The sequence below is a fragment of the Stigmatopora argus genome, chromosome 20 (assembly GCF_051989625.1).
Source record: "Stigmatopora argus isolate UIUO_Sarg chromosome 20, RoL_Sarg_1.0, whole genome shotgun sequence".
NCBI classification, from domain to species: Eukaryota; Metazoa; Chordata; class Actinopteri; order Syngnathiformes; family Syngnathidae; genus Stigmatopora; species Stigmatopora argus.
The window spans coordinates 1,048,560-1,071,327 of NC_135406.1; the positions used below are offsets into that span (position 1 = coordinate 1,048,560).

A 22,768-nucleotide genomic window follows, 5' to 3' on the forward strand; every position below is an offset into this window, starting at 1 on the left:
TGATTAAAAAAACGTATAAAATACGGGAAAAAATTATAAGTTGACAGGTATGTTTTCAATATGATCAAACATGCCGGGCTCACAGGGTCAAGTGTCAGAAAAGGACGTTGATTAGATTAGATTACATTGTCACAGTCGCAAGAGGGTGAGAATACAGACACAGGAAAAGTCCTTTTAGACATAAATAAATAGGTAATAAATAAATAAATCAATTAATTAAACAAATTGATGACAGACGAGCCGATTGTCATGGAGACGTGGGGGCAAAGGTTAAGGTCAGAAATATAGCGAGGCTTTGAATTTGAGTGCTTAGGCGGAATATGTTACTACGCTCGGGTTTAGGTGCTTTTCCTTCTTTCCCATTGTTTTGCTCCTCTTTTATTGGGTTATTCAAGGAGCTCTTGCAGACGACAATTACTCCGGTGAAGAAACCCTCTGCCAAAGGACGGCTGATTACAGAAGTATCTAAATATTGCAGGGTGCTCATTATCTGCTAACCCTGAGCGATCCTGCGAGTCGTCCAAAGCGGGGGAAATCGTCCTTTTTTTTGTCCGCCAGACTTTGACACAAAAGGCTGGAGAGGCCCTTTCGCGTCACGGGGAGCGTTAGCATCATGCATGTTTCATGAAGGCCGGGCACTATTTAAGACGCTCGTCCGGGCTGCGCACGCGAGCATCGGTCCATTAGGGGAAGGAAATTGCGCACACGCACGCACGGCAATATTTGCCGCTCGTATTGTTGACCTATTTAAAAGGCGGCAGCGGCGTCGCGGCGTCGGCTCGTGGCGTACGCAAGACGAGTTCCCGGGCGTCATTGTTCGCGCCGCGTTGCCCTCCTTTCTCGGATTTGGAAGCCGCAATCAAACGTCGTCAGCAGTATGCAAAGACTCGCACTTAACAACCCGCTGACGGCTCCGGAATTATGGCGGGGGGGGGAGGGGCGGATCTTGGCTGCCATTTCCATCTCGGTGGGAAAGTGCTTCCGGAAGCTAGAAATGGAGCAGCACCGCCCCGTTTTGGGGGGATCTGGGTTTGTTTCTACCTTGGGTGAAATGGCGGACGACCCACGATCCTGTTCCGGTGGTACGGAATGACCCCCCTCCTCCCGGGCCGAATTGATTGTTTGTTCGCATCCGGCCTAACGACCAACCAATAGCATTCGTCTCTGTCAACGAGCCTGTGGAGCAGGGGTCGGGAACCTTTTTGAAAGAGAGCCATAAGCAATTCCCGTTTTCAAATGTTATTCCTTGAGAGCCATTCTCCCAATTTAAAAGTCAAAATACATGAAAATGTGCAAAAATTTTTAGTCATTTTCCCACTTCTAAAGTACAAAAAGTCTCTGAATTCTTTTGACAACATTGTTATGCTGTTGCCAATCAATGAATATCAATGCGTTCAATGAGTATCGATGAGAGAACGGCTGCAGAAGACCTATTGGTCCGTTCGGGACTTGGCTCCCTCACCAGCAGTTTCCATATTTTAGCTCAGAGCCATATGCACCCATCAAAAGAGCCACATGTGGCTCCCGAGCAGTGGCGGGCCGTCAGGGCCTTCTATGCTGGCCTAAGAAATATCTGAATCATATATTATATTTTGTCCATCAATACTTATTAAATAATTCCAAATTATCTGTTAGCTTCCTTTCATTGGTTTTCCCCCTGGTTCCACTGCTTCCAGATGTGTGCTTTCATATTGTATTTGTATTTAATCATTAAATGCTGCTAAGAAGTGGATTTTACCCCATTTTTGTGCATTAATTTATTGATTATTTTTGTGTGTCTCGCAGCTGTAGCTGTAGTAGAGGTTTTATAGCATATAGCATATCATAAAATAGTTTTTGAGGGTTGGATTGATTCGTTGAAGGCGCTACGAGAAAATGCACGGACCGCCACTGCTCCCGAGCCATAGGTTCCCTACCCCTGCTGTAGAGGACCCTCGATCGATTGGTTGTTTTGTTCAGTTTCCCCGACTCTGTTTTGATTCGGCGAACTTGGCCCCGTCGATAATTTCCAAATCTGTCGGCTGACTTTTGAAAGGCGGGTCAACGTAAATCGTCTTCATCCGGCGCGGATTCATAAATTTGCACTTTAAAAAAAAAATGGAGGCAGCTTTAACCCACTTGAGCTCACGGGGGGGTCCGGATTAGCCCTCACGGAAAGAAAGCGCAGATTAAAAAGGCGAGCAGATGGTTTTACCAATCAAAACGGCATTTCTCGATTGTTTGCAATCTCCGCCGGCGTCTTTTGATTTTTATGATTATTACTGCCACTACTTTAGAGCGACTTTACAAGAGTATTTGGGGCATTAACCAGGCTTAGGCCCCGCGGAGCAATTCCCCAAAATGCTTCTGGCTTGACCTTTTAACGGCATCAAAGTCCAAATCCACGTCAATACATACGTGTCGACGGTAATCCCCCCTCGCACTGTTCTTTGGCTGAACTCGGCGCGCATCAACACGGCGGCGTGGTTTTTGGCCGGGGAAGACGGGGGCGCGCAACGGCGGGGAAAAGAGAGCTATTTCATTTTGCAACCTGGGCCGGGCTTTTTTTTTCCTTGGGCGGATTAATTGCGCGCCGCCGCTTTAATCTGAGGAGCGGCTGACGCAAATATAAGAGGGTGAAAATAATGAGAAACAAATAAGGCGAGAGCACTCGGCTTCATGAAACGGAACGTCCGAGACATTTTTTTTTAGCCGTGCGTTTTGGTAATGAAATTCCTCGGAGGTGAAGAAATGTGTTCTGGTTCTTTGTGTTCAGATGAAACATGAGCATTCGCGCCGGTTAAATGAATTCAACGTGTTACAAAGTGGAATAATATTCAAGTTATTTTATCAGTAAGAATTTGTTATTATTTTCCCATAGTGCTATTATTCTTGTTCAGGCTAGGGCAGGGGTGTCAGACTCGGGTTGGTTCGCGGGCTGCTTTAACGTCAACTTGATTTGGGCCGGACCATTTTAGATATAATATTTAGATTTTTTTAATAAATGGATTAAAAGAACTGGATTAAAAACCCTGAATATTCCGTTTTTTTATAGATCTGAAACAATGTTTATTTGAGCTCTTTTTAAATCTATTTTTAGATTTTACAAAATTATTTTTGAACTAAAAACACGGAAAAAAATGATTAAAAAATGACAATGATTGATTTAAAAGGGGGAAAATCAGGAAATTTAATATACATCTATACTCTTCATTTTAATTTGATCCTAAAATAGAAAGTCGCCACTCATCATTTACTTTCTCGGGCCACACAAAATGATGCGGCGGGCCAGATTTGGCCCCCGGGCCGCCACTTTGACACATGTGATTTAGACGGAGCCACGGCGGTTTTGGGGGAGACCTTTTCCATCCAATCCCATCAAAAATGGCGGTCATGAAGGACGACATGGAAACAGAAAATTATAGGACCAAAAACGGAGACCAGCTATCCGTTTGGATTTCCGTTCTTGAGCAACATACGTATCGACAAATTGGCACCTATTCCAGTTTAGTCTTCTTGGAAGAATAACTTTTACGAGCCGACAGGCGACTTATAAAATGGAGAAAAGCAGGCTTTACCGTTCAAAGTATTTGCAAAATCATGTTTCCATTGGAATAATAGCGCCATTTCATGAATAACTTCAATTTGGCGCCCAGAAATGGAGCGTACGGATGACATCAACTTGAAAGCGGCACGTTGCCATGGTACCCGTCTCACTTGGATCAATGAAAATGTAAAATATCATTCTTTTGGATTACCGTATTTTCTTATATATTAGCCGTCTCCGCGTATAAACGGCACCCTTAAAATTGCCTTGAAAATCGTTGAATTTGACAATTTCTCGCGTATGAGCCGCCCCCTGATTCACAATTTTCACCTCCATTTTTTTAATAGGGAGTACAAATGTGTAATTAGAAGGCTGACGGCGGAGAAGCAAGGGTAGGCGCGGCTACTTTTATGACTAATAATAGACCGATAACTCGAGATATCTGCAAAATTGGGTTGCGTTGCCATGAGGATGTGCGAGAATTGAAGGGGGAGGTTTACGGGCAAGTACAGGTGAAATATCAAGCTAGTTTATCATGAATCGCCTCCTGGGGCAAACGGTTTGGACATTTGTTGACGTCGATCTGCGCAAACATGACGTGGAATGGCGAGAGAGAGTTGTGGAATTACGAAGAGATTTGCACCAAGGACGAGGTCGCCCACGGAGTGATTACCCTCGACGTAAGCCGGCAAAATAAGGCTGGTACTTTTTAAGAAGAATAATTAGTCAGGCTGACGGGTGTACCCCAATTGCGACAGCGATTTTTGTTTCCTAGCGTGCTCCAGTTTGGAACTGTAATCCTCCCTTTGTGGATTGCGAGTATTAGTAGTTCTTATTTATTTTTTTTGTTCTCGCAATTAGATTTGACACAATTTCATCCGGAATTTAGCCGTCTCCGTCTGTGTCTTTGGTATTTCGGGGCGGGGAGATGAACTCCAGGTTGGAAAGTCGCCCTAACTTTCCGCAAGTCGCCGTCAATCAAAGCCGTTTTGCTCCGGTGCCTCCGAGGCGTTTATTTGTTTGGGCCACCTGCTCGCCTCTTCGTTAAGAAGAACGCCCTGAACTTCGGGACAACCGCCGACTGGCGGACATCTTTGCTATTTGGCTGGCGTGGCTCCCGAATTCCGGCGCCAGAGGTTTCAATTAGAAAGCGGCGCCGGTCGGGAAAGGTCACCGCCGTCCTTCGGATTCGTCGGAGCTCGTTTGAAGACTAATTTGAGGCCGACTTCAACTTTGAATCTGTCGGCGCCCAAGGTGGCGGGCGCGCCGTGATTTCCCCCCGCGCGCCGCAGCCGTCATTTTGCATTAGTCTTTCTCGCGGCTTGATTTATTCAGACGAGTCCCTGGGCGCCTCATTTTAAACGCTTAGTCAGGCTAAATAGGATGCGTAATAGCCAAATATTTGGCTGCGTAATCTGGGAAACGAGACCGTTTCGCCGTTGCCGACGCCTTCCCGTTGCAAAATAAAGGCGGGGCTCCGCTGCAGATTTCCCCAACTTGATCGAGCCGACATTTTACAGAAGGGAATGAACCGTGAACCAAGAAAAACGGTGCCAAAATGAGAATTCCTGTTTATCTACGGTTCCGTGGTCCGAAAAAAGAATTAGTTTAATCGGTGTGCTGGAAAATGATTGGTTGTTTAAAAGTTCTGTGATTGAAACGCGAAAATTTGTTGGAATTCATGCGTTAAAATTGCACCCCGAACAAAAACCAAAACACTGGTTAGTATACGGAATAACAAAAGACGTCTATAGGAGCCAATTGGTTAAAAAAAAACATACTTTGCCGTATCCAATAACGTTAATACTGTTAGGGGGGGGGGGGCTTTATCCACGGCAACATTGCACTCGTAAATGAACAAACAAATTTTAAATTAACTTGGATAACTATATACCGACACTCAACGTTGAATGTAACTTCAAACAAAACTAAATTCTAAATTTGTTGTCATCTTTTTGACCTTACGTAGTTCTACGGGTTGACACCACCTGGCCGCTCCGCCAAAGTCTTCAAAACGAACGCATCAAGAGTTGTTTGTTTTTGTCTACCCTTCAAAATATTTCGATAATGTCGCATACAAATGTCAACACAATAGGATAACGCACGACCACTTGCCAACGAGAAATAGTCGATCGAAAGAACAATCGCAGGAGCTTCTTTCCTTAGAAAGAATAACAGGAAATACAATAGTTGAGCTTACCCACGTATTGATTGTGGGTAATGAAGTTTTATTCTGAGAAAGGTTGCCATTGCCTATCGGTCGGTGTTGTGTGCACCAGTATACTTCATTACCCAGAAAGCCCTCTTTTTGCCCGCGCGTTGTGCGTTTCCTGGTCTGAATAACTCATCCGGTGCTCGTAAATATTGTTATACACGAAAGATGTGCAAAAAAAAAAATGCCATGGCCACCTGGCTTGGTCACATCACGAAATTTTGACCGCATGACGGGCGAATTATTCGATCGAAATTTCCCCCGTGAGACGAGCATTTTGTATGACGAGTGGTCGTATGACGAGGTACCACTGTACAGTCCAAGTGGCTTACGATTGTAATAAAACTGCATTTTTTTAAGCGTAAAACCTCAGCCTCGTTCCTTCTCTCACCAAATCGGATTCTACGAAACGGACTTCCCTTCTGGTCCGAAGCCAAAGTAGAAGAGGTGAGACGATAGAAGCTATTATGGTGGAATGAAAGGAAGACCTCCCCCATGTTTTGAGCTCATAGCGAGGTATGACACTAATCGCTTCAGACTGGCGTGGCGGCACCCAGGGATGAAAAAGAGACGGCGCGGTGGCCGCGGCGTAATGGAAGGGAGCGAGTCGTGAAACGGCCGGAGGGGATGCCGCCGGCCAAAGCGGGCCATTTGTTTGCGCGGCTTCGGTAAATACGCGTCAAGCCCCATCGTCGTTGGCGGGCTAACGAGCCGTGGCTTTCTCGCGAGGTGAGGGCGGCAGGACGCGCAGGTTAGCAACCGCAACGGCGCTTTGTGCAATTATATCGCGGCCATCTTTAAAGGTTCGCCAAAGTACCTGCATTTTCGCTCAGGTGACTTCGGACTTACATTTGACGAAATATCCAATGAGAAGGATGTATTTCTTCTTTAACACATAACATGTCTAACGCTAATTAATACTAAAATCCTTTCAATTTAAAAGGAAAAAAAACATTTGGAAATAATATCGCTAAGCAATTAATCATGATTAATTGATTACAGTGCCTCTAACTCTTTAGATTAACTCATATAATCTGGACTAATGAAGATATGACGCTTATCCAGGGTTATTAATTCTTTCGGTGCTAGCAGGTGGCGTCTTTTTGCTAGGAATTTAAATGAGTTTGTCAGCGGTAGATGGTGCAAAGCGATTGGACGTCTATCCCCGTCGGTCCAGCGTGATTGACAATTCCAAAATCTGTCGCTATTCGCTATTTCTACGTCAAAACGATGATTTTTCAGCTCTATTTCATAAAAAAACAACTAAATCTGACGACTACTGCGTTAGCGTAACTGAGCTTTCCCGACACGACCGCTGATGTGACGGTACGACGCTTTGCAAGGAGGACACCGCAAATGTCCTGCCCTACTTCTCTTCTCACTTGATGAGCAGAGTCATGATGTCCGTCACCCCCTTTAAATAGACTCCCTCCCAGGGGGGGCTCGGTTGGACACACAAAGTCAACGACGCTATCCCGCCCACGTTCACCTTGAACCAATGGTAACGTCATTGAAGTCTTTTCGTATTCGTTCTTTTTTCGTTTATCCCTTCCTCTAAATGGTTCATTTTTTCCCCGAACCTCTGAGCAAAGCATCTATCGGGAACACATTTTTGGACGGCCGGTGTTAGTCCGTTTCATCTCATTCGCTAAAGAGCGGCTGGGAAGAGGATATGAATCTAATCTGGCTTTGACTTTAATTATTCCATCTATGAGGTGGGTTCATTTTTTTTAAGGGGGGGGTATTAAAATAGTGTCCATTTTAATCAAGGAGCCCTTCAGCTCAAAAATGAGCACCCAATTAAAGTTGGAATAATGGAATACAATTGGGGGAATTGGAGAAGCGTCTTTTAGTTCATTTTACGGTCGCTATCGTTTCGCCCGACAGGCTGAGCGGCTCGTCACCGCTACCGGGGTAAGACACCCCTTCGTCAGCGACTTTGGTTTGCTATTTTTACATGACAATTCAACGCTAAGGGCTTTGATGGTAATCGCTCCAGCAGACTGTATCAAAAAGACCCTTTTTAGGCTAAGCAAGGTGCTACGTACGGTTTTGTTTGGGGTCCGGCAGGGGGCATGACCGGACGTTTGGTCGAAAGACGTTTGGTCGACCGGACGTTTGATAAAACGGACGTTTAGTAGAATGGACGTTTGGTAGTACGGGTTCGCATGCAATTGATAGATTTTAACATTGGGTGAATAGGGATTTAATGACCATTATTTAACATTGAGTGAATAGGGTTAGGGTTAAACAAATGAAAGTCTCATGACTCAAACCTCAGGACTCGCGAACCCGTTCTACCAAATGTCCGTTCTACCAAACGTCCGGTGACCAAACGTCTGTCGACGGTTTTCTAACATAGCTTCCCAACGTCCTGAGGTATGAGGTAACGCCAACCACGGCAGTGCAAACAAACGGGCAGAAGATCCGAGACTAGGCCTCAGGGAGCCAGAAAAAAATAAGTAGGCGGCCACGATAAGGGAGGAATTGCAAAATGTCCAATCGCGCCATTGGGTGAGCGCGGCAGCCGAGGAGAGGGCGACTCGGATGGCGCGATACGCTTGAGGGATTGGACTGCAGAGGCAACGAGCTCATTAGTGCTTACTCCGCGATACGTGAAGGCGCCTCGGCGAGGACGACCGCCGGGTTTGCATATTCAAATTTTACGGCCGCGGCGGGCCAGCGTGAAGGCGACGCTCGGCGGAGGCGTTTATGCGGCGGCGCCGGGCGGGGGTTGTTAGGAGGAACGGGAAAAGCAGGTCGCCGTCAGAACGCCAGGCCACTTTGAGGAGAGAGAGTTCAAAAAAGGAAAACGGCGGCGTGGCTGGGAGTTGATGAAATCAAAATGGCGGCCGTGGAAAAGGCCTTTATTTCCGGTGAATGCGCCGCTGGCTGAGTCACGGGCTTAGCTCTTTATCGACGCTTGATGACTCTTTTCGCGCCTTTGAGTTTTCCGTCCGTCAAAGGCGGCTAGAAAACAATCCTCGGGGAGGCGATGACTGGACGCCGGCTCCGAGCGGGATAACTTACGCCATCGGAGGACCTCGGCGGATCGCCGCCATCGTTCAACGCGGTAACGAGGACACGGCAGATGGACTTTATTCCCGAAAGCGTTTTTAAATGACCAATCGGGGGGCGCCGGGGTCCTCATCGGGAGGGCGATGACTTCTTTTGTTGTCTCTATTTGGATTTTTGGGCGTTTTGTGGCGCTTTGTCCTCGCAATTCCGATCCCAGATGCTTTGGTTTTTGGAACGCCGTCCTCGTGACGGCCAATCAATAGTGGAAGATTAGTAATGGGATTCAACGTGACAAAAGGTGTAATCCCTTCCCTCGCTTGCGATGCCGAATACAGTGTATAAATAGCCTTTCTCAAAAGACACCGGCTTAAGCGCTCATTTCAGGACGTTTACGTTACCGGCTTGCAGGGGGGAAAAAATGGAAGCATCTCCATTCTTTATATACAGGAGTGAGTCCATTTGGAAAAAAAATCTAATTAATTACAAGTGCTGCATTAAATTTGTCTTGATTAATCAGTCCCAAAAAGGTTTTTTTTTCAATTGGAAAGGATTTTAGTTGATGAATGAATCAAATTATCTTCTGGAAAATGGCAATTAATTGTGTTTGGGTACAAAACAGTAAAAATCAATTACCTGGGGGGCTTAAGTTAAAAGGAAATTTAAATACCAGAAAATGACAGGTCTAAAACTGAGACCGGACGTTTGGTCGCTGGGGTGAATATAATTTTAAGAGCTGGTTTGAACAGTAGATATTCAGATATTTAACTCTCTCTCACGAATATAATTTTGAGAGCTGGTTTCAACAGTAAACTCTCTGTCATGTTGTCAAACGTCCGGCGACCAAACGTCCGGGCGACCAAACGTCCGGCGACCAAACGTCCGGCGACCAAACGTCCGGCGACCAAACGTCCGGCGACCAAACGTCCGAGTACCGTCTAAAACACAGTGTAAACTCGGCAAAATAATGTTGTGCTTTTTCTACTTATCTTGTAAGCAAATTTCACCATACGAGTCTATTGAATCGGCTAACGGAAATTAGCGCACTGACAAACCTTAACGATTGCGACCTGTTATTAAAATGAGGGCGTTCTTTTTTTGCGATGACGTCATCGATCAGAATGAACGCATTCAAGTCCGACTTATTTCCCAACTGAACGGCCGTTTAGATACGAAGGACCTTTCGTCGCGCGTCACCGAGACCCCCGAGGGGTTCTTGGAGTTGCTTCATCCCCCCCTGCCTTTAATTAGTCGTGTGTTTTAGCGCTCCTTCATTGAGCCCGGGATGTTCGGGTAGCACCTGGGGATCACCGCGACAGGATATCAGGGGCTCTTATCGGCGTTCCCGGGGGACCAGCTAGAAAAACAGCTTTAGCAAACAGCCTCTCAGGTAGCGAGCGTCCTCATTAGCTCTATCATCACTATTAACCGCATTAGCGGACCTGTTTTGATTGCCGTCATTAGCGTTAGCGGCTTAAGCACGCCGTTGGCGACGGGCGAGAGGTCAAGAAAGCGCGTGCCTGGGGCGTGTTTTTTTTAACAAATCCACGCGTTGTTATATTCATTGCGGCCTATGATTCTACCGGGAGGGATGCCGATGGGTGCCATCTGGTGGTCGCTGGGGGATTCCGGGAAAGGGTTACCGGCGAAAAAGTCAACGTCAACGGCGTGACGGTAAACAATCCCCCGGATGCGCTGCACTCAGAGATTACGGCGGAGAAAAAGGGGAAGGGAAAGCGAGCGTGCCGAGTTCCTTCTCGCGTGATCTGATAGCGGCGGAGCAACGGCGAAGCAGAATGAGGGGTTTTGCATCAGCGCCTTTTGAATAATCATTTTTTTGGTGGGAAAACGCGGGCAGCCAGCGAGATAGCAGAAGGCAGGCGAAGATAGGAGCCTCACTCCCGCTCGTCGCCGTCTTCATTTCAAATGGTGCTTTTGTGCACAATGTGGCATCTCCCACTCGCTGGGCTCTGATCAGGCGGGCGCCAATGACAAGGCTACTGTCAGACGCCGCACGCCACGCGTTCAATTACTGCTGTTTAGATGTGACACAAAGCAACCTGTCGCTTTTGGACGGGGAAGAGCTGAGAGTGAACCAGAGAGACAATCAAGCATTGTGGTTTTTCTCCTCAAAAAAACAGCCAGGCTATTGCCGAAGCCGCGGGGCTCATAGAGCGGTATTGATCACGTCTGCAAAGAGAAATCTATTCTTTCCCCAAAACCCCTGATGAATCGCAGGCGTGTAAGGCCCGTGACTCAGCTTTTATTGGCAAGTGCTGGCGCTCGCTGGCTTAATTGGACAACTTGACCGGAACTGCCAACCCCCCGGGCCGGCCAAAACACAGCCCAGACCTAAGTGATTTTCGCCAAAGGTATGACGAGTCGGTACACGGTCGATTGGTCGCCGGTCTTTTGGTCGCCGATCTTTTGGTCGCCAGTCTTTTGGTCGCCCGGAAGGTTATTGATAATTACCATTTAAATTGTTGCTCAAGTTCCCTAAATACAAACTGCGAATGACTATTTAGTCATACTTAATGCCCTAGTTATTATTAGGCTAAAGAAAAGCTCCAAATTTCCCGGACTTTTATTGTTTTTTGTTGGAGAACTTGTTAATACCCTGACTGAACTGACGTCACTTCTTAAAGGGACAACGCATGTAAATAAAAACTCTTATAGTACACTCACACGTCGGCTCAGTGAAACTGCTCATGGCCATTGTTGGCTTTTATTCATGCGTAGACCGTGTTGTTTTACCTTGTTTTGTCGCCGGTCTTTTGGTCATCGCTGTTTTGGTCGCCGGTCTTTTGGTCGCCCGTTGTCGCGGTCGGGGCGACCAAAAGACCGCGACCAAAAGACCGGCAACCAAAAGACGGCGACCAAAAGACCGGCAACCAAAAGACCGGTGACCAATCGACGCACACGGACGAGTCACCCAACACCAACAATTGGAGATAGTGGAAATTAGGGAGACTTTGAGAGGTCCCAACAAAGACTTTGAAAGATGATCAAAACCGGGCTGTCAGTGCCGCGTTGGTATTTTGTCGAGTCTCCGTTATTGGCAGCGGCGAAAAGATGAGATCCAAATATGCAAACGTCTGACAACAGCTCGAGTAAAGCAGACTCGCTCATTTTCCCGCAGATTGTGATCGACAAAGTCAATCCGCCTTCCTGATCTGCTGGGAAAATCGGCGGTCAGGTACAGATACTGCTGTGATTTACGTCATTCTTTCTCGTTCTTGCGCCAAAACCCGAAAAGGCCAGAATCTCGGATGTCTTCGGCTATCTGATCGGCTGTGAATCAACGCTAAAGGTACTCATCTGAATCTGGAGGCGGACCCGGTGGATAGAGTAAGGCGGGATGTACATTGGTACATGAAAAGACAACCCGGGCCACCCAAAAGAGAGATGAAAGAGGAAAAACAAAAGAAGGACTATGACTCCTGGGAGATTTAGCGGGATTGATCGTCTTTGCGCATCAGCGGCGTCCAAAGCTAACATGCCTCAGTTGTTTGGAGATTCAAATCGCTGCCAAAAAAAGCGAGCTGTTCTTTCCAACTTGTTTAAAGATGACTTCGGGTTAACTTTGTGGAAGGTCGGACCAAGTAAGGAGACGGCCTTTTCCAACTTTTTCTCTTTTTGGCTCCTTGTTAAGCATGAGCAGAGAAGGATGCAGTACACAAGAGTCCCGGGGGACAAAAGAAGCTTCTACCCAAATAAGGACAAAGCCCAGTACGAGAGAAACTGCGCGAGTCGGGCGGGGAGGGTCAGACCGCCAAGCTAATATGTCAAAAGATCCGACACCCGGCCGGCGCATTTTTCGACTCTACTGCAACTTTTCCGCACACTGTAGTTGCGAATTGGCAAGGAGGTCCAGGATTAAATTAATATTAGAGCGTGACCGGATGATTCGCCTAAAGACGTTTCGCCGACGGACGTTTGACAGACGGACAGGTCGCCGAATGGACGTTATACTAAATACTAGTAATCATTAAACACTGTTTTCGGCTGGATTTGACCGAATTTGAGAGCATTTTGAGCCGTTTGGCGAATGGACGTATATAGACGTTTTTTGCCTCCATCTCGACATTTTACCGAGGAATTCACTTCCCTGGGCTCGGTTCTAATGTCCAAAGAGCTCCAGTATTTGTATTTAATCATTAAATGCTTTTTAGGATGGATTTGACCCGATTGCTGTCATTTTACGGCTCGGTTCTGCTACATCTGCCCGCCCAAGAGTGCTTATTCCCGGGCTGCCATTGACGGTAGACTAATAAATTGAGAGTGATGAGCGGCAAAGGGAAATAAAACATTGGTTTCTTTAGGCGAATCATCCAAGTACCGCAGAAGAGCGTGAGATATTTCAAATAAATAAATAAAAGGGTGACACGCAAAGCCCTGCTGTCAAGTCCTTCTGTGGTGGGAAATATCGCTTCCCCGGCCGGCCACAGTTCCAGCGGAGAGGTGCCGGTCACGATTCGACCCTTGCGGGGAGTTCATAACGCCTGACCGACCTCCGAGACAGTCCGCCGGTAAAACGGCTACGAGGCTACGGGATTATCGCACCGGGAGGTTTGAGATGTCGGGATAAGTTGAACGCCGAACTCCGGGTCAACGTCTGGAAAATGCGCTCGCTTGACGGGCGATGCCAAGAAAGCATCTGAGGACTGACGGCTACTACTTGACGCGATTTGACTTCACGGAGACCGCGTCAAAAGATCACGGCTAATGGGCGGCGTTCCTACTGTTTCCATCGGCTCCCCCGACCGACCCCTTTACGCGCCCACGCCGCGCAAACGCTGGGAAAATCAAATCAATAACCCGGCCACGTGAGGGGAGGCTCCCTGTCACAAGCGTCTCCGCCGGCGGGAAAATCAATGGAGAGCGCCGCGAGCATCCGCTAAGCTCATAGCCCATTTGTTCTGGTTCCCGTTTAGCCGCCGCGGGCCAAACTTGATGAAAAATACCTTCAAACAAAGAGAGAAATTGCCAAGTCGTAAAAATGCAAACAGGTGAACTCGCATCGCCGTCTCCTAAAAACGCCAACGAATGAATTTTGCGGCGAATCCCAAACGGCCAAATGCAATTCTTCACAAACGAGCCACAGGATTCTGGGGGCATTTGTGTCCATATAAGGCAGCATTCTCAAAATATAGGACAAACACACTCCAAGAATAGACGCATACTAGCCAAAGCTTCTCCTTCTCATTCTGCTCACAAATCCAGACCCCGTGATTTATTTGCCCCCTCCCCCTCGCGATACGTTCTACAAAAGAGCGGCGTTTGGAGTCATCGCATGACAACGCCGGCGTACCCTGGGACCAATTCAGGGTGGACTTTTCCCCGCGTCAGTCGCGACGGATTCGCGTCACGTCGCCGCCCGCGTCCAAGGACTAATCTAGTACTCAGGGGGGGCGAGCGACAATTAAACGGTATTGATCGCATGCCCTTTTTCTGACGCGGTCTCGTAATGAGGCTGAACAGACTCGATAAGAGCTGGGCGGAAGGTATTGTTATGGATCTGAAGTTGAATGGCAAGGTCAAAGTCCACGTGGAAGAGAATAAATGGTAGTTTTATCGTTTGGCAAACAAAGAAGTATTTGGACCCTAACTGGTGGGATGTTTTTGTAAGTGCTACTAGGATTTTTTTAATCTGTTTTGGCACATGGACTATTACTCTAATCGATAAATCTGCTATCGCTCTTTCTGTACTGGGGAAAATTTCAGTTTTTAGCTATTCCTGGTCTGTGTAATGTCCCTGTTTTTTATTTTAATAAAGTGAATGGTGCTGACCGTGTTTAAATTGGCTGCCGTTGATGGAGATCTGCAATAAAAATGAGCTATTTTTAAATTGACCGCACGCTAGCTTTAGCAAATTCCAAATTAAAACACATAGGCTATAGAAACAGTTTTAATTTGATGCCGTCAATTGGGGTTTTTACCTCTTTTAGCGCCACTGACGACAATGGACATCCAATCATCTTTGCATAAATGAGTTCGTTTTGCCCAATCCGTGTCAACTGGCAGCCATCTTGGTTCAAACGGATCGGAAGTCTACGGCCGTCGGTTAAATTGCGGGGGAATTTTCTCACTGTTTAAATAATTCAAATATGGCTTGAAGAGCTTTCACTGTCTCCCTAAAGCCCCCAAGAGAAGTAAAAACCCCCCATCACGTTATTGCTGCCGTGTATGAGAGGTGACAAGCTGCCACAACAAGACATCAAATTAAAAGCTTCAAAGCAACCTTGACATTTGCGCTATAGTTCCGTCTCGGCCCGCTCCAACCCGTCCCGGGAGGCGCGCGTTCAAGACGCTTTAGTCAAAACCCAAGCGAGCACCTGCCACGCACGTGGTGCGAGGAGAGATGTCAAAAATCTGTCTGCTAAAGTACAGCAGAATGGTTTCTCTGCCTCCAATATTAATGAACGCCGGCAAAAATAGAAGCGTCTTCCTCCTGCGACGCAACATCAAAAAGGGCAGGACCCCACGCCCACCTCGCGCTCACGTCAGAGGGAAAAACGGACCGGCGAAAGACAATTACTGAGCCGAGGGAGGAAGGAAAAAAAAAATGAAATGTCCTCCAATCCATCATTATCTGCTCCGCTTTAAGGGTTTTTGAAAAAGTTTTGTCAGCTCGCTAACAGAGAAGCCGCTCATTTTGCTTGACGCCGAAGGCCGTCAATGATGTTTTAAATCATTTTAATCAAATTTAATCTTTCAAATAGACTTGGATTTCACATTGACGGATTTTAAAAGCCACACTGGTCGACCAAAAATTACCGTATTGATCCGAATATAAGACGATGTTTTTTTGCATTGAAATAAGACTCAACTGCACTTTAGTTCACATATTTAAATGTTCAGATGTGATAAACGGAGGCAAAACAACATGCTTTTTTCTCTCGAATATATTGTTACAATCATTTTTTTATTTATTATTTTCTGAGTAAAATTGAATTTGGTGTTCAAAAAGAGGGGTCGTTTTATAATCTGGGTCGTCTTATATTCATGCCAATACGGTAATATAGCTAACGTGACATCCCCGTACGTGGACTCCAGATCTTTAGCGGTTTTTGTTCGGGTTTTTTGTTGTTGTTTTCAAGGGTTAACGAGGCAAATTGTCAAGTCGAGCGTGCCCATAATCACATGGCTGTTGCCAGACTTGCACTCATTTGTTACTGTCCTTTTAATCACGCTAATGGCGCCCCCTCTTCTGCTCCCTCCCACTCAAGAAGGCCTCCCGAGGAGCAAAAGGACAACAAGTCGTTCGTAGCCATTGACAGCCATCGACACCCGATCCATTTGGACTGAAAATTAATTGAGTTAATGGAATAAAATAAGCAAATATAATGGCGACGAACTGCAAATTTGACGTCGTTGCATTAAGCTAGCGTGCGGTCAATGTAAAAACGGCTCATGTTTAAAGCAACTCTGGTCCGTTTATTATTTTTAGCGCGCACCCGACAGAAAAACTAACATATGCTTCCATAAAATACCGAAATACATATATTAGCCTAGCGTACGTGAGCGTTTCAAGACCACCGGCGCAAGTACAGTACTTGAGATGCCGCCTCAAATGTAATTGCCATTCTGAAGCCGTTTTTTTCTTCCTGGAGTGCCGTGCCATTAGTATTCTGCCTCCGACTGGTCTTTCGTTTCCTGCTCCCCGGGGGTGTCGGACCCGGTGCATGTTAAGCGATCGGCCTTAAAGGAGTCTGGTTGCCCCGGGGTTTCCGGCGCAAAAAAAGCGTGGCGCTCGCTATCGGAGAAGGAGGACCCTTTTAGTAGATGCGCCCACCCTTGTAAAAATAAATAAATAAATAAATAGGATCAATCTCATGAATTTACCAATAGGGAATCGTTGGCCGATCAGCACACACACACGGGCAGATAATGAGAGAAACGCGGGTGCGGTGGAGAGAACATTTTCAAAGGTATTGAAGGGAGATTGAGCGAGCATGAGAGGACGGATTAGGGAAGACAAAAGAGCAGGTGAGCTTTGATAGACAGAACGGGGGAACGCAAACATCAATGTCGGCTTAGATAAGAAAGAGCTAAGCGAGCGAGAGGCGCAGACCAACGGACAATGGGGCGGAGGGGGGGATACGGGGGGCCCCGTTTCTATTTTGTTTGATTTTTTTTTCCTAATGTGCCTTTCACGCTACGAAAGCCCACGGCGTATTCCGGCTGCGGTGGGGCCAGATACATGTTTGGCCGAGGGAATAGCGGTAAGGTAGGAAGAGACGAGAGATTGATTGGGTGGGGGGGACCTGTCCTAAGTTTGAGGTCTGGTACAGCCCCGGGGGGGATTTCTACACGACCAGCCAGTGCGGTATGTAAATGTCATCGAAGTCAACGGAGCGAAAGGCTGCCTGTTTCTGATGCTTTGACAGGACATTGCGGGTCAGGTGCATTTCTGGGCTGTGTCGCTGTCATTGCCAACACACACACACACACACACACAAAAACGCTTCTCGTGGATGGCAATTGAAGGGGACGGGGCCACCGGACCAGTTAAAAGACCGACTTCAATCCCAGTGGGGGCGGGTTCTTGCCAAGTTACAACCTTTGGAATGTTTCACCCGGTACGCAAGTCTCCTGCAGATGACGTTGGCCTTAAAGTAGTTACCCGGTTGGAGCGGGCAATATTATTGAGGAAGTTAAATTCCCAAGAATTTGACTAGCTCTTTCGGATTGCGTTTTTGGCACTCTCTCTGTATTTGGTGGCAGTCGAAAAATAGAAGCGTCTTCCTCCTAAGACGTAACATGAAAAAGGGCAGGACCCCGCGCCCACATCGCGCTTACGTCAGGCGGAAAAACGGACCGACCGGCGAAAGACAATTACTGAGTCGAGGGAGGAAAGGAAAAAAACAAATGAAAAGTCCTCAAATCCATCATTATCTGCTCCGCTTTAAGGTTTTTGGAGAAAAAAATTGTCTGCTCGCTAACAGAGAAGCCGCTCATTCTGCTTGACGTCGAAGGCCATCAATGGTACCCAAAGATGTTTTAAATCATTTTAATCAAATTTAATCTTTGAAATAGACTTGGATTTCACATTTACGGATTTTGTAAGCCACACTGGTCGACCAAAAAATTCCGTATTGATCCGAATATAAGACCATGTTTTTTTTCAATTGAAATAAGACTGAACTGCACTTCAGTTTACATATTTAAATGTTCAGATGTGATAAACAGAGGCAAAACAACATGCTTTTATTCTCTTGAATATATTGTTACAATCTTTTTTAAATTATTTTGTGTATTAAATTGAATTTGGCGTACAAATTTTTTTTTATTCAAAAAGGGGTCGTTTTATAATCTGGCTCGTTTTACCAAAAATTACCGCATTGATCCGAATATAAGACGATGTTTTTTGCATTGAAATAAGACTGAACTGCACTTTAGTTTACATATTTAAATGTTCAGATGTGATAGACAGAGGCAAAACAACATGCTTTTTTTCTCTCGAATATATTTTTTTTCAAAAAACGGGGTCTTTCTGATTACGTTTTTGGCGCTCTCTCTGTATTTGGCGGCACTCGTCATTTCTGCACCGCGTTACTGTGACGTTTAAGACTTGGGATCTAAAACGGTAAAGCCGCAAGCCGTCGCCGCCGTATCGTCCTTCAATTCTCGCCCAGCGTCCGACGCCGCGGGATAATCGTTGGGGATATTTTAGAGATTTGCCTACGCTGGCGCTTCTGTCGGCTTTGCTGGAAAAACCCAAAGCCTTCGAATCAAAGAACGGGAAGAAAAAAAAACAAGCGCGGATAAAATCGATTGGTCAAGAGCTCTGCTAAAAAGGGTCTAGGGTGGGCTGCGGCTGATAAATAATGGAGCGGGCTTTTTGCAACAGCGCCATTCATGTCGTTTCTCGTATTCTGCGTACAATTCTGGTAAAAGGAAACTTATTTTTGGACATTGGACAAAGCCAAGAATGTTTCGTCCCTACCTATCTACCGTAGATCCAAAGCTTGATATAAATCTCTTCCGTCTAATCTATTTCGCTCCTTTTGTTGTTTCAACGGGGGATCCGCTCTGTTTGAATTGACTGATTTTGTCAGTGGGAATCGGCTCGGGGAAAGAGACGAAGGGGAGGGGCCATCGCCGGGCGGCCGCCGCTTTGATCTCGCCGACAGACTCTGCGAAAAATACATTTCAGAAAGGATATTCGCCCACCGGAGTGACAAATTGGCCTCCCGGCGCTCTAAATAATACAGCGGCTACGATTCCGGCATGGGCTCGATATTGCCCGGATAAACCGCCTGGCGAGCCGGCGTGCGTATCAACGGCAAAACGCTCTCCGATAATCGAATATCGACGGACGGCGTGCCGACTGACCAATATCCGCAAAAGCAGATTACAGAAGAGGACCGTCCCCGGCGGGTTGCAAAATGAAGTCGGCTCAAACGTGTGCGGTCGATTGGTCGCCGGTCTTTTGGTCGCCGTCTTTTGGTGGCGGTCTTTTGGTGGCGGTCTTTTGGTGGCGGTCTTTTGGTCGACCAATCTCCCCGTAATACGGGACACCTCGGCGTTATCCGGTTTGAAGACGCTTGAGGAATCAAAGACCCCCGTTCCCGCCGAGAGCAATTTGAGATACTCGGCGTGTTTTCAAACAAGAGCGCAAATGAAATTGCCGATCAGAGGAGGACTCGTGGCACCTTCCGCCGGAGGTTTGATTCGACAAGGGCACCCCGGTCAGGCTCAAGGATACGTTAAAGATGAACCTATTCGCTGAGTGACACATCCTTTTAGCGCTTTCATCACGAGGTTTATTTTCAACACTTTTGTCAGTCGGCGTCGGTCGCCCCTTGAGGGAACCCGTGTGATCATTTTTGAGGTTACCCGGGGCAAATGTCATCTCATTACAATATCATAACAGACGAGACTTTTCAGATCAAATCGGCGCGGGGAAAAACACAAGAAGCGAGCCGAGACGCATCTCGCCGGATGATTTTTCACCCCTGGGGACATTTTAGTTTGGGAGGGGGGCTTTATTTGTTCGCAACTCATCAGTTTTACTATTTCATACAGAGCATCTGTCACCCGTAGCAGATGTCAAATGTTCCATTTTTTTGTGACTCGTCGCGAGATTCGTCGATTTAGGCGGCTAGCGAAAACCCGTTCGTAGTCTCCGCTTCATTTTCAAGGCGACGTCTAATAGAAATTAGAATTTGACAGCTTAAAAGTGGTTATTGTGCCAGAGAACCTGGGTGAGGCAGATAAGAAAATCAAGGAGAAAAACCTTCACTAAAAGCAGGACTTTTTGGAAAGGAAAATGCGCAAACATGCACACAAGCTCCAAAGTAGAAGAGAAAGAAAGCCCTGCCATTTTCCAAACACACGCCGCCCCTCCATGCATGTTGTTCTTTGTCTTCTCAAAGGAAAGTGTGTCTTGTTGTCTCCGGCTGACGGGAAACAAATGAACTCAAACGCGGCATTTTCTGGACTCTGTAACCCGTCTCCTGGTATGACTGGTGATTTGCGGCGGTGGGTTTTAGCGGGATAAATATTTCACGCGGCGCTCCTCGGCGACGCGGCAAACGGATCCGTGTGAACGCCAAGGCCTTTGAAGCGGGCTCGGAGGCAATCGTGAGCTCATTTGCCCAGCTTTGTTGTCACAAAGGCGCGTTTTACGCCTTGCACTTTGCCCTCAAATCGGAATCAGGCGGTCGTGGGTAAATTGCATTTGGAGGTTAAAGTGTTTAAGAGCTTTCTTGGGACGTGGGCGGGGTTGGAGTCAATCAAAGATACAGTTTGACAGTGGAGGGTTTGTTCACAAATTCATTTGTGGGATCTAATTCGGAAAATGTCCTACAAGTCTTTCCAAAAGTGGGGTCGATCCCGAGTGCCAGGGTTGCGTTAAGACGCCAAAGTCAACCCGAATGCCAAAAGCCTTCTGATAGGTTTATTATTAATACACTTTAATCAAAACCGGGAGACATCATTAACATACACTGGCTACAACTTGCAAGGAAAATCACTCCCGACTCGCCCTCGTCCAGGATGATTCTAAAGAAACGGAAACTTCCTCTGTCAATTTAGTCAGCGCATAAGCAAAACATTTGAGGTAATCTAATTCAAACAATTGCATAAGCTAACCGAATAACACCATTAAGGTCAAAAAACAACTGCCACGTCAATCTCATGTTAGATCGGAAACCAAAACAACTGCGTAAGAATTTGCACGAATAAGCATAATAATTTCTTTATAAGGTAAACAGAGCGACCGTATTTCTAAACAATAATGCGAGTATTTTCGGAAGTTGATTCGATTATCGCCATCTGCCGGAATCCAAGTCAAAGCAATTTAAGAGTCCCTTGTAGATGTTCATTGCCAACTCAGATCAACAGTCTCGGCTTGGAACATGGTGTCCTATTCAGTCAATAGTCCTGAAAACAATGAACTGGCCTCGAAAGCAGCTGTGGGGGGAAAGTGTCCTCGAGCTTACTCAGTCCCAACATAGAGTATAGCACAAATTAATTTATAGCTTCATTACCTATTAAATGCTTAATGAACATATAGTAACATCCCAGAATAAACCCAATACCTTCCTTTTTAACGCAGAGCTTAGTCGGCCGAAGAGTTAAGCGCAACCCCAAACTGTCTAGTGCTCGTAAACGGATTGATAAGATCACGTATGAGAAGACGTCAGGATTTATTGGCCGCGTGGTGCGATTTCTTGTCAAAGTTCGACCCCGATCCTTCCTGCCTTCCTTCCGCCGCTCTCTTTTGGCGGCGCGTTTGGCCCGTGACGGCCCGGAGGCGACCGCGCTGTCTTCTCGGCTCAATCCGCCGCGGCGCATCACCCGGTCCCTGACCGCGCTCCTTGTCACTCCCCTTTACTTCTCCTTGGCCGTGTCCTCGCGACGTCACCCCACATCCTGGCGTGGTGCGAACGGACGGACGGCCGAGGCTGCATTATTTTTTGCGAGGGCGGCCACTTTGGGCCAACACCGCCTGGCAACAAATAATTCCTCCCTGAGACCGCCTCCCTTACTTCTTTCTGGACCGAAGGGGTCGCAAATGGGCTGCCTTGAAGGCCATTATGAATTTAGCGCCTCCCCATGACTGAAAGCACTTCGACCCCGAGGGTAGAGAAGGCCTGGCGAAGAAGAGCCCTCTTTGCTCGGCTTTTTAGCGGCACCCCCCCTACCTTGTCGTATAGTGGCTGATTGTGCGAGTGACAAAAGAGCACTCTCTTTGCCCTGTCCTAATTATTAAAGAGCTTGAAACTACACTCGAAATTCTAAATTGGCACAGAGGTTACAAACGGTTCGCAAGGAACTACTTTCCACGGTAGCGTAGGACGATGTTGTCAGGCGGTCGACAATACTGGATTGATGAACTACATCTATTGGCAACTGATAGGCTTATTAATTAGTCTTTAATAAAACAGAGGGACATCATTTGGCATACTCTAGCTACCAACTTGCAAGGAAAATCACTCCCGACTCGTCCTCGTCCAAGATGATTCTGAAGAACGGCATCCTCCTCTGTCCATTTAGTCGCGCATAATTCAAAACATCTAAGGTAATCTGATTCAAACAATTGCATAAGCTAACCGAATAACACCATCGAGGTCAAAAACAACTGCAACAATAATCGCATATCAGGTATTCATTAATAACAATTAAGGTCGGAACCCAAAAACAACTTCATTGGAAATTAAACAAACGAGCCTCCATTCGGCAAAACAATTCCATATCAAGCGAACCGAGCGTCATAATTTGAGAAACATATGCGAGTAATCCCGGAGGTTGATTGATAGACACTCTTATAAAAAATAATTAAAATGCATACATCTACAATAGTATCCCAGAATAACCCCAACAGCGACAAACAATTTGAAGTTCCAAGCAGAAGGGTGAAAATAGCTGCCATTTAGGGAAGAATTAGCTCTCGTTAGGTCTCAAATTCACGTTACGTTTTGAACTAAATCAACACAAAATTGGCACGAAACAGAAGCGGCCCGTTTCCTATTCGAGACTACGCTAGGTACAAAATGACTTTTTTG

At 46.6% G+C, this 22,768-nt stretch overlaps 1 protein-coding gene and 1 long non-coding RNA gene across 6 annotated transcripts in view; one reads left to right on the plus strand and one right to left on the minus strand.

Moving 5' to 3' along the window:
* The window catches only part of LOC144066347 (uncharacterized), a 219,194-nt gene that overhangs the window by 181,113 nt on the left and 15,313 nt on the right, over positions 1 to 22,768 (minus strand). The gene's annotated exons all lie outside the window — the stretch shown is intronic.
* pcdh7b (protocadherin 7b) overlaps positions 1 to 22,768 on the plus strand; it is a 68,009-nt gene that overhangs the window by 40,429 nt on the left and 4,812 nt on the right. The window lies entirely within an intron of this gene.